An 11,558-nucleotide genomic window follows, 5' to 3' on the forward strand; every position below is an offset into this window, starting at 1 on the left:
CACCCAGAAAAAGCATCCTCTTCTGAAACAGCGAACAGAGTGAAAAGGCAGCCCACAGATTGGAGACACCCTTGGCAATCCTTATTTCAGAAAAGGTGTGTTCACTGACATAAAGGAAGAACAACAAAGACAACCAACCAAACAAAAGAACACTGTGATTTCACCAAATGAAAGAATTGAGAAAAAGACTGGAATAGTCTGTGCTGCAAAGGGAACAAATAACTCGGTCAGTCAGACAGACGTCGTACGAAAAGATGCTCAGCATAAGGCATAGTGAGGGCAATGCGAATACAAAGGACGCCGAGCTGTGGCATTGTAGTTAGGGTAGCGAGGACCCAAACCAGGAATTCAAACCCAGTACCCATGTTGGAAGGAGGCAGAAAATTGGAGACTTTGTATGCAATTTGTGGAATGCAGACTGGTGCAACTACCCTGGAAAAGCCCGTTGAGTGTCCTCGGACAGCAGCGAAAGGCACTCCCGTGGATCTCGCGCGTGCGAGAGAGAAAAAGAGATGTTGGAAAATCAGATTCTGTTTCCAATACATGTTTCTCATGAGAGAAAGTCTTGTTGGCTGCCAAAGAATCCTGAAACCCTGATTTGGCTCTGTTTCCATTCCCAGGCACTGAATCCCCTTGAGTTGTCTATTGGCCCAAACCTTCCGAATCTAACAAGGCCCTCTTGCATGGACAGATGGCCAGCAAAATGGGTGGTGATTGTCCTGTCACCCCTGTTGAGGTTTGAGGTTCTTTTTGGCCACCTTGCGATGCACAGAGCACCCTTCGTTCCTGCATGGAGGGGGCCCAGGTGCCGCCAGTGATGCTCAGTCCCTGAAGACCACCTCATTCCCCCTTGGATAGGACACCTTTTGGGCCCACCTCCAAGTGCCCCAGCAAGGACCAGTGGTGAGTGTGGGGTTTCCCTGGGAGAAGGCCAGTTGCATTCTTAGACACAGTATCTGCAGGAAAATGGTAATTCTCCATGGAGAAACACGGAGTGAATTGGCCCCATCTGTTCCCTGGCCACTACCCCTTTGTGCGGGTCATCCCCGAACGGGCTTTTGCATGTGGCTGCCCCGGATGCCACCCGCAGAAGGGAGGAACTGTGTCCCAGCACTCAATGCTTGCGATGAGGTTGGGAAGACGCATCGTGGGGCCTCTGATGCAGAGATGTGTGTGTGTGAGTGCAGTGTCAAGAGGGAGGTGCTGTGACCATTCTTGCCTGAGACCTACCTTGGCGGGAGAGCCCCATGGACACTGACTCAGTAACAGGGACACACTTGTGTCTTTGGGGCACAGTCTCGCCCTTCCTAGTTAGCGACGGGGTTTGTTTTCTGGGGGAATTGATGTGTTTTTGCAAGGAAAGAACACCTCTTTCAATTGTAGGTGTTGAAGAGTTTTTCCATGTCACGTTCCTGACGTGACAGTGATGGGAAACGTCCCTGAGAACGTGGGCACCATTAATCGCCATTTTGAGGGGAACAGACATGTTCGAGAACGCAGCATTCACCCACCTGACACACACACAGAAACCCTGAGAATCACAGCACATGGATTCCCATGGAAACAGACCATGTGCCCAGCACCCGATCCTACAGCACCTAAGAGCAGCACGGTAGCTTCCGGGGCCAGGGTCACGAGGCCTGGGTTCTCGGCCCGGAACATGACCCTTAGTCTTGTTGCAACAGGATCTGGATTGTGGGTGGCTCTCAAGATGGACCCTGCAAGGAAGCCCCACCTTGCCCATTGTCCAGGTTGCTCAAAAGCAATGAGTGACTCTAGAGGACAGCATACTTACCACTAAGCTCCCTTTCCAGCCGGGCCACCTGCAATTATAGAAAAGAAAACATGATGAACATCAAGTCCTGCCTTGTCCTGTGTGCACAGCTCTTTTGGTCTCATGGTGATGGGCAGGGTCATGGGCAGTGATATGGAATCCACCTAGAGGTCGCATGCCCTGGGTCCATTAGGTGGCACGGCAGTGTCATTATCACCCGTGAAAAAGCTCAGGACCCTGTGGACGGTAACCGAACCTGCTGTTTCCTGCAGGGTCTTTGGAATGGGGTGTCCCTGGCTAAGAGTCGCTCTCTCAAGAATCTCTCCACCAAGGACATTGTACATGCCGAGATGTTCGGATCTGATTGCGAGTATCAGGGAAATAAGGGATGCTGTACCTCACCTGAAGGAAGGCTGACTTACCACCTTGGTGAACAATGGGACCTCTCCCTCTGTGCTGTCCACGTCAAGGTCATCGTACAGGCTAGCCAGGGGATCTGGGTGGATACACACAGAGAATGTCGGGACCCGTACGGGACTCTTTGGGAATCGCTCGGGGAGCTTTGCTTGGCGTGCACGTGTGGACATGTGTGTGGAGGTGGGGAGCTCATCAGTATGGACTGAGCTGCAGTGGGCCCTTCCTGGATGGAGGACGAAAGGTCCTGGAGAGGAGCAGGGATGTGAATAGAAACTCTGCCTCCTGTTGGAGCTACAGGGCCTGGAGTAGCTGTGAAATAGTCCATCTCCAAGGCACACCTACTGCCTGCCCCCAAACCTGCACCACCTAAGAGCAGCGCAGTAGTTTCCGGGGACAGGGCCATGAAGCCACGGGTCTTTCCCCAGAAAATCCCTTTCTGTTACCCTGACCCTTCTTCTCAGTCCTGCCAGACCTGGAATCAGGGTGGTTCTCATCGTGGCTGCGACGAAGCCCCGACCTTGGCCCTTTTCCAGGTTGTTGCAAACAAGTCAGTGACTCTAGAGTACAGAATACTTACCGCCATCCCCTTCCAGCAGGGGCACCTGTGATTTCAGAATAGAAAACAGTATGAACATCAAATCAGGCTTTGTCCTGTTTGCATGGCTCTTTTGTTCCCTGGGGCACCAGAGGAAGCCAGATGGGGAAGTGTGCTAGAGGCCCGTGAGCCCCAAAGTATGACAAGAGCAAAATGAGTTCTCCACAGATGTGCCCAGTCTTCCTAGAGGTCCCACGTTCCGGGTCCCACTGGACAAAATAGGTGCCAAGGAGGAATAGCTGCTACCCGTACTAAAGCTCCCTCTCCTCCAGATGGTAGGTGATCATGCTGTGGTTGTCCCAGCCCCCTGCAAGCCTTTGGGGTTAGGTAGCATTTGGTAACAGATTCTCTCTCAAACTTCTCCCTACCCTTTCAATTGTGCATGCTGAGATTTTTTTTATGTAACCTTGATTTAAAAGGCCAGAAGAATTTTGTGTCTCCCCCAAAGAAAGGCCAGCGTACCACTCTGGTGTAAAACGGGGCGTCTTCCTCTGTCGTTCCTGTTGAACGTTCACCCGCCTGTCCATCCAGCCAAGCTAGGGAGAGATCCACAGAATGGTCAGTCCAATAGTGGGGCTTGGTAGGAAGAGCTCAGGGAGTTTCGCTTGGGGTGGGCGTGCCCGGGAGTGTATGGCGTGGGTATGGACTGAGCAAGCTGCTGCTGCATCGAGAGAGGTCAGGGCAAGGAGCAGGAACGGAGGGAGAAATACTGACTCTGAACTCGAGCTACAGGGAATGGAATCAGGGTGACCTCTTCAAGCCGAAAGTGGGTAAACACGAAGACACACGGTCCGTTGTACTGACGGGCAAGCTCTTCCAACCAGCGACTGTGTCGTGGTCATTGTCAAGACCGATTCGTGGCCGCTCCCACCTATCTCTCACCTCTACTAGGAGATTGTATTTCTGCAGAAGGACACTGTGTGGCAGGGTTGCATTCAATGCAAGCACAAGTACCCTAGAGGTTTCTATTTGTCCCTGAGTCATGTAGGGTCAGGAAAACCAAAGACCCAGGATTTCTACGTACTGACATCTGACCATTCCAACAGAGTCCCCATCCACAAAGTGCTGATTCTTCCCAGTCTTCCTTTCCTGTGACATGTGGGTGTGTCCTTGGAGTCCGCGGGACCCAGTATCCCGGGACCCACCTCCCCCAGTCAGGACCCGGCAAGTTCACGAGAGAGAGCGGAGGCCAGGCGAGAGAAGGGCACTCTCTAACCTGGCCATGTAGCAGATTGTCAGGAAGTCGGATCAGGCCCCGAGCTAATGATGAAGCTTTCCTGGCTATTGCCATTTGCCAGTGAGCCTTCCCTCTGTGCATTCAAGATGGGAGCGTTTTTGTAAGGCTGGTGGTGATGTCTGGGTCGACTAAAGTAGCTTCTGATTCCTTTGTGTTTTGACCCTGTCTTAGAAACGTCCCGAGCTAGGACAGATGTGGGCCCCTTCCTTTCTCCCCATCCCTGTCTGAGGAAAGGGAATCCTGAGCAACCCTCCAGGTGGAGCTGGGGTCAGGGAGGAATGTGGTGTCCTAGGGGGGTGTGTGCAGCGGGGATGAAGGAGGTTTGGCTTTGAAACTTTGACCCGTGCCGTCAAGTCTATTCAGTGGGAGATGTCTTCTGGTGAAACTCGACGGAGTCCACACACCCACATGCCCGGTCCTGTCGCATCGACCCACGCGAAAACAAGCCCCAACCCTCCGACGCACCAAGCACACCGCCCAAATGACCTACTGGTTTGCAGGGACTGTAGCACAGGGTCCTGGTTTTCTGCAGGACACTCCGTTTGTTCAGTCCGCCCCAGCTTCCGTTCCCGGGAGGAACTCAGAAGGGGGTAACTCTCCAGACCAAAGGAAGAGAGAAAGCCCTACCTTGATCTTCAGCTACATCTGTCTCCCTAAAGGGAGTGATGGGGGAATAGGCATATGGGCCATATCCGGTGACCGCCTCCTGCAGCTGGAGAAAGGGAAACCCAGTGAGAATCCCAGCACCCTGTGCACACCGTGTGCACATATCTCTGTGCCCTTGGTGTGTGTCGTAAGCAAGCTAGATGGGATGCGGTCATTGAGTCTATGATCCAGAGGAGGAGGAAATGACCTCCCGAAAAGGCTCCACCTTGTTATGTCAAAACTCCCCCGTCTATTTTCTTCAGCAACTCATTCCAAAGCCATTTCCCATAGACAGAATGACCTGGTGGAAAATGCTCACAACCATCCATTGCCTAAGCAATGATGGTGTGATGTTTTCTCAGTGCCCGTCTCAATCCGCTGTCCCTTAATGGTATAAACACATGGCAGGCTCTCAGCACCAAGGACGTTGTCTCTCCCCTCTGGCATGTCCATGCTCAGATGTTCATGGAAAGAGAAATCAAACACTGGCTGTCCCTCAGAAGCACAAAATGACTTTAGCGAGGTGACCAAACGGCTCATACATTGAAGCTTCTGCCTTCAGCTCAGGACCTGATCCTAGGGTCCTGGGATGGAGGCCCACATTGGGCACCCTGCTTGAAAGGGGAGCCTGCTTCTTCTCCCTCTACTCCCCCTGCTGCTACTCCCCCTGCTGTTTGTCTCTCGCTCTCTCGTGCGCACTTTCTTTTTTTTTTTTTTTCGGTCTGTTTTTTTTTTTCTCTTTTTTTTCTCTTTTTTCTCTTGACTTTCTTTTAAATAAATAAAAAGTTGAGGAACAATGAGTTTACCTGAGGGAGAGTCGGAGTTTCCTCCTCAGCCCTCAAAGTGTGTAGTAGCTCTTCCATCAGGTCATCGCGGGGAGCTAGGAGGATACAGAGGCACCATGAGGACACTGGTGAGGCTGCTCAGGAAGTAGGCGGGGATTTTGGATGGATGAGGACAGGAGGGTAGTGTGTGCGTGCGGGAGCGTAGGAGGTACGGGCCGCACTGCTGCCGGGCCTTGGTGCACCTGTCCTTGGTGCAGAGGGGAAGGGACGGGAGAGGAGCAGGGAGGAAATGCGAAGAGGGTTCTTGTCTTTCTAGCTAAAGTGAGCCTGATCAAAGCCAAATAGCCAGTCCAGTACATGGGAAGCCTAAGCTGGCTTCTGTGTGAGGACCGAGTCTCATAACCTCTCCTGACTGACGTGCCACTAAGGCGTCCCACGCTGCTGCTTTGGACATCAGCTCTGGGCCCAAGATCCCCACCTGCTGCGACTATATGCATCACATCTCTGTAAAATTTTGCACGGCATAAAAAGCAGCCTCACTTGCCAGGCTGCATTCAACCCTCAGGAAAGGAGCCTAGTAGTTTGCTTCACTCATCCTTTCTTTGTCTTCAGAAAATGCCATGTGCAACACTGGAGAGCACGGACATCGTAGCTTCCGTAAACAGCCGGCACCATCGATGAGTGTGATAGATTCCTTCCACTGTTCTTGAGCTGTCCCGTGTGTGTGTCTGTATGTGCGTGTTTCCCCTGAAGACAGTGGCTGTCCGAACCCTCCCAGGTGTTCTGACCAGTGGAAAGTTGCTTACACAGAGGAGTCTTGTTGGACTGTGTGTTGATAGGCTGTCGGCCTGCTTTGCAGGAGATTTGCTCCGGGGATGTTGCGTCCAAAGCTTCCACCCAAGCTTGACCTTGACTTCCTATTGGCCAGTGGTGTTTGAGTGTGTGCTTAGAGAATCTGAACCTTCCTGAGGCTTAGGGAAATCTTATCAAGTACAGTCAGTTCCCTCCGTGATGCTTTTCTGCCATTGGTCGGTCGTGTGTACACACTGAGACCGGCTATGACTGATGTTGCCCTGTTCTGTCCTCCACGGGTCCACACGCTTTCCATCCATGTGGGCTTGAGCACGAGGATGTGGCTTTTCTCTGTGCACTTGACTCCAGGGACCAGGCTGTAATCTTTAACGTGGGCTTCTAAGCTTGCCCTGGCTTCTGTGTCCATGAAAGCCACTGTGTCATGTTGGGTCCTGTGGGGGACCATCATAGAATCTAGGTATTTGGCTGTGTGCACAGATGCTTATGGCCCTTTGCTAGCTAGCACCCATGGTACATCATGACCCCTGGCTGAGGGACTAACACAGGTGGGTAGGCCAGAGCAACTTTCAGATTGGAACCTGAGCTCCAATCTTGGCTTTCCAAGTAGGAGGTCAAGGGTTTGGTCCCTTCATCTCCGCACCATGCCCTTCCCAGGAAATCAGAGGGAAATGTCCTCCAGGTACAGCTGCGGGGAGTAGGGGAAGGAGTATGTAAAGTGTGCCAGGGTGATGAGAGAGTTTTGGAAGGGGGACACTGTGATTGTGGTGGAAGTGTGAGAAAGATCTCCTGGGAAAGGCACACAATCATGTTCCCAAGCATAACTCATGGGGACACATACACACACACCTGCACCCCCCCACGCACACAGGGCCTTCATCCCACGTGCACACAGATTAGCCCTTCCCTATGTACGAGTTCTTCCAGCTCCTGTTCGACGTGGTGACTGTGCCTCACCGGACAGTCTCGGTCAGTATCCCCCAACCCCCGTTCCTTGTTGGAACCCAGAATCAGGGGGCATGGTTCTTTGTACTCTAGATTTCCTCCGAGAGCCCAATGCTCTTAAATACGTACAGCTGTCCTTGCTCCCAGTGTCTACCTGCGATTGGGGAAAAGGAAACACAGTGAGGATCCCAGCATCCTGTCTTGTTGGGCCAGCTCTTTGGTTTGGGGAGGACTTCAGGCAGTTAATTGAATGAGGTCCCGTGGTTGAGTCCATGTCCCCCCACCCGAGTTCAGGAGGACCGTTTGAATGATGCTGGAGCATCATTCAATCTCCGAAGTCCATTCTGATCAACAGACAGAACGTTCTCTTTCAAGGAGAAACCTTTTCTGCTGAAGAAGGTGTTTGATCCCATGGAGTTTGTAACTGAGGCTGTCCTGTGTCATCACCCTTTTTGGGTCCACTGTGCGTAAGAGGTCAGACCCAGCATTCTTCTATGAGGGGAGGCTGCTGCCCCCTTCCCCTGGGAGGTAAAGTGCCCGATGTTCATCAAACTCCACTGATGGAAGCAATCAAGGAAGCACCATTTATGTCTCTGAGAAAGAGAGGTGAGCTTACCTCAGGGAGAGTTGGGGGACCTTCCTTTTTCCAGCCCCTAGGAAGGTCCTTGGACTGTCCCTCCACCCGGTCTAGGAAAACAGAGAGGAGCTGTCAGGACATTGGCTGCGCTACTCAGGAATGACTCGGGGAGTTAAGTCTGCTGGATGTGGATGCGGGGCCATAGGGAATGGACGTGAAGGGTGACCAAGCAAGGCCTAACTTGCCAGTGGGCCAAAAGTGTTGGACCCAGTGGTGGAGACAGTACACAGTGCTGTACACAAAACACAGAGGAGGGGAGCAGGATGGGAAAGGGAAATGGGGTCTTGGCTTTCTAACGGAGGGGATGTCATCAGTGGGAACTCTCAGCGCCTGTCTGGGAAACACTCAAGGCACCCTGGGTTTCAGGGCGCAGTCCCCTGAGCCTTCCTGCCCATTGTGAAGCCAAGCCAGCTTGCCACTTCTTCAGCTGGTCATGGGGCCTGTTCCGCTGTCTCCCCTGCACCTCTTCTGTGTGACCCTATCGCTCCTCTATCGTGCCTTGGAGTAGTGGGTTTTTCGTTGATGGAATCTAAGTACTGGGGACGGTTGTATTTTGTTAGTACGCGTCCGTTCGGTGACACTGCTGACATCCGTGATGCTTTGTAGACCGCACTGCCATCTACGGGGAGAACGTTGCCATCCTATCTCCTGGCACCTCTGTACCCGTGACGACATGACCGGCCCTCCCCGTTTCCTCCCTGCACCGTCCCTTCCACTTTCTGGGTCTCCGAATGTCCCTACTGGAGTGTCCTCCAAGCCTGGGATCGTGTAATGTACCTCTTTCCTTGTGTGCTTGCTTTCAAAATGCGTGTTAGGTTTCCAGGGCCCATCTGTTTCGTAAAATATTGGAAACCTTTGTTTCTTCTTGCGCCTGAATTGCACTCCATGATGTGTATGGATGCCATTGAATGTGTTCTTTCCTCCCGTGATGGATTTGGGGGCAGTGCCTGTCTGGGGCTATTGGGAACCCCGCTGTGTGAGACATTAGTGTACAGATTTCTGTGTTTACAGAATGAGAAGACGTCACCGAAAGCATTGGCCCCATTTGTAGAACGGTAACCACATGGAATGTACTGGGTACTTGAGTTCCCCAAATGTGGCGAGGTCGTTTTGTTCCTTTGAAGATACGTAGCACACCCATGTAAGATGTGGCTAATGGGCGGAAGTGAAGGGGGGGCATCGTGAAACCTCCTGTCGTATTCTGGCCCATTTTTCTGTTCAGCGGAAAACATAGTCTCTTCCTTCCTACACATCTCAGAACCATGTTTCCTGGGGAGACCTGTAGGGACCTGTGTGTTCCAGAACGACCTAAGATCTATTCCTTCAGCTAGTAGACACTTTTTTCCTGTGCCCCTTGGGTCCAGTTTGAATGAGGATCTCATCGTGACTTGTGGACTTAAAAGGGGATGGACGGACGGCATAGAGGGAAATGGCTACCAGTGAAATCAGAGGACAATGTGTCTCAGCAGTTTTAAAGGCTTCGGTTATGTATGTGCTAGTGAATGACAGAATGCGTCTCCAATCTACGTAATGATTCAATCCCCAAGGTACCTTCCTTGGTGTCCTTGATGATGTACACCTCATCATGGAAGGAGAACCGGACTCTCTTCTTGGGTCCTCGTGGAGGGAGGAGCGTGGGTGGGGGCGTCTCCACATCCTCGAGGAGACACTCCCCACAGATCTTTGGGAGATGCACAGAAATAGAGAACAGTGTCGGCACCTTGTCGTCAGGAGCCCATAGGGGGATTGGACATCCCTTCCTTCTTGTCCATCCGTCTCCTGCCCCTACTGGCCAGGTGCCCATCAGGCATTCCTCCCTCCAGGTGGGACTTAGGAAGAGGTCACCATGTGCTGTGCTCTGAATTCAGCCCCCTCCCACACCCACAGGTTCTGTGGGCAACGGCTTGTATGGAGCAGAGACAGGACAGAAATGCAACAGAGTGCCGTGAGCACGCGTGATGGCCTCAGTCACAGCCATTGAGCAGCCACACCTACCCGAGAGTGTTCCCCAGAACCCTCTGTGCCCGCTTCCTTGCCCTCCGGCCTAGACGTTAGTGTGCCGCCACGGTGTCCCAAGTGATTGAGTCCAAGGAGCACCTGGGACCTAGGGGAGTATGGGATGCTGCCCAGCCGCTCGGCAGTGTTGAGGAAGGGACCGCCTAGGGACTCAGCTAGATGGCTGGCTGTGGTTGAAGCCACAGTGGGTGGACAGTGGAGGGCCCTGATGAAGGATTGATCTGGGACAGGAATGTTGTTGTTTCCCTGTGGCCGGAGATCCCCCAGCCCCTGACACCAACCCACGGCCCCTGAGGAAAGGTCCTGAAGGCCTGAACCAAGAGCTGCCCTCACAATCTGAAATTCCTCTGTGCCAGTGTTTCTGTAGGGGAGAGCGAGGGCCACGAGACCAGCCTCAGTCCTCATTCACATCTGTGTTTGGGGCCCTGACATCAACTATGTGGCGGTTTCTGCCCAGTGGGGCCCTAGTGAAGGACCAGGAACGGGTAGCATGGGCCACGTTCCCTCACCTCTCTGCAAGGTCAGCCCAGTCGCCAAGGCTGTCCTGAAGGCCAGTTGCAGCCCACGGCTCCTGGGGTTCTGCTTGGCTCCCAAGGTGATTCAGACTCCCAACAGTCACATAGGACCCCGTCGAGAACTCGCTTGCCTTCCGCTCCCAAAGGTTACACTTTGACCCCACCAAGAACACGCTTGCCTTGAGCTCGCCAGTCCCGAGGAGCAGTCGATGGTACGAACGAACATGGAGGTGGCCATGTGGGCTGGCCATGTGGGGTGGTTGGTTTCAGGAAGGAGACGGATGATGCTGAGGGGCCCGCTCTTGCCATGCGGACTGCTCTGAGGAGCCTGGATGGAAGTGAGGCTACCCTGGCTGGCGTGAGTCCCTCCCCCTGCTCTCTCATTCTTCGCCAGCATCCCCTGTCTACTCTCAGATCTCTTGATCCCCTCTGGAGACTGTAGGGTTTAGCGGACAGTCTCCTGTCTCCCTCCCTAGGCCGGGCCTGGAGAACCCAGCCCAGCAGTACCTTTGAGAGCAGCAGACAGTCCACTGTGCAACTGCCGTGTGTTCTGTCCACCCACCCGGTGGCACAGCCCGTTCCCGTGCACTCCCCAGCATCAAGCAGATGGCCCGTGAAACCCTGCACATCAACCCATGAGACCACCCCGCTATCTTCCAGTGTCTCTCCTTCTAAAAACAGCTGCATTTCGACCGCTGACCCTTCCTCTCCGATTTTGTCGTGTCCATCGGGAAGAGGTGACCGGCAATTCCTCCCCCTCATATGTGGTGCCTGGGTCGCACCAAGGTTCTCCTGATCCGGGGACAGCAGTGTGGCGTGTGACCTGTGTGTTGTCCCTTTAGGACTGTGTCCGAAATGGGTATTCAGAAAGAGTACGGTTTTCTGAACGTAGAAGTACTTTAAGGATGGCAGCTTCCCCACGAAATCCTAGCGAAATCACCCAGACAAACGAACAAGCGCAGGCATCGAACCGGGTGGAGGAATCAGTGGGTGGAGCGGATAAGCCAAAGGGAAGAAGCCTGTCTCTGTGAAAGGGAGGCAACCAGCTCGAGAGAAGAGAATTGAGAAAATCGATAGGCACATACCCGTACAACAGCAGTTAAGATTCCCCATCGTGGGGATCTCTACAGCCGCTCACCAAACCGCCACGGCCTCGGCTCACAGAGTGACAGTTGAAACGGA

The 11,558-nt window shown here is 53.2% G+C and overlaps 1 protein-coding gene across 1 annotated transcript in view; it reads right to left on the reverse strand.

Moving 5' to 3' along the window:
• LOC123388169 overlaps nucleotides 1–11,543 on the reverse strand; it is a 47,578-nt gene extending 36,035 nt beyond the window's left edge. The window contains exons 1-3 of the mRNA XM_045067376.1: nucleotides 11,462–11,543; nucleotides 9,397–9,526; nucleotides 7,825–7,895 (exon numbers count right to left, since the gene is read on the reverse strand). The gene's annotated coding sequence lies outside the window, so the exon portion shown is untranslated. The remainder of the gene's footprint in view (nucleotides 1–7,824; nucleotides 7,896–9,396; nucleotides 9,527–11,461) is intronic.
• Nucleotides 11,544–11,558: the final 15 nt, after the last annotated feature.

Source organism: Mustela putorius, unplaced genomic scaffold, assembly GCF_011764305.1.
Source record: "Mustela putorius furo isolate JIRA1106 unplaced genomic scaffold, ASM1176430v1.1 tig00003890_pilon_pilon_pilon, whole genome shotgun sequence".
In the NCBI taxonomy this organism is placed as follows: Eukaryota; Metazoa; Chordata; class Mammalia; order Carnivora; family Mustelidae; genus Mustela; species Mustela putorius.